Here is a 657-nt window from a genome sequence, read left to right as displayed (position 1 = left end):
AGAGAATTGGATGAGCCCTGGGTTCTGTCCCAGATATCAAATGAGAGGATGTGAGGTCATTTCACCAAGACAGAGATCTTCTCCAGAAGGCAGGATTTCAGGGAGTGAGAGGCAGGAATCCTTGTGATAGTGGGGGGTAGGGCAGGACAACTAAATAGGGTGGGCAGAAAAGTAAAGGAGACCCAGGACCCCAGTGTGGCCTGTCCCAGCCACTGGAGGAAAGGTGTTGTGAGGGGTCTACTGGGTCCAGGGGCAAAGGCTTCCCAAAACTGTGAGCAGACCCAGCCTGGCACACAGGGAGATGTGGGTGTCTACTGGGTCAGAGTGGCTCTACCTGTGGAAACAAATTCCATCCATTTTACTCCAATATAGTTCTATATTGCACAAATATATATTTGCTGCTAGTTATTGAGTATCTTAGGCTCCATGAAAATAGAAAAGGGGGTATCCTAAGAGATACTGAAGGACTAGATTTTTTTCTTTCTCCCTAGGAAGATGGAATCTATAGGTTGAATCCCTCAGCAAATGTGCAAGCAAGGGTTGCTCAAACATTTGGAGGGGTTTTTTTTCTTTTCTTTTTTTTTTTTAGAGGTTTTTGCTATAGGGCACGTGCGCTCGCCAGAAAGACAGAGACAGAGACACAGAAACAAAGAAATC

Source organism: Tupaia chinensis, unplaced genomic scaffold, assembly GCF_000334495.1.
Source record: "Tupaia chinensis unplaced genomic scaffold, TupChi_1.0 Scaffold143793_1, whole genome shotgun sequence".
NCBI classification, from domain to species: Eukaryota; Metazoa; Chordata; class Mammalia; order Scandentia; family Tupaiidae; genus Tupaia; species Tupaia belangeri.
This window is presented reverse-complemented; position numbering follows the sequence as displayed.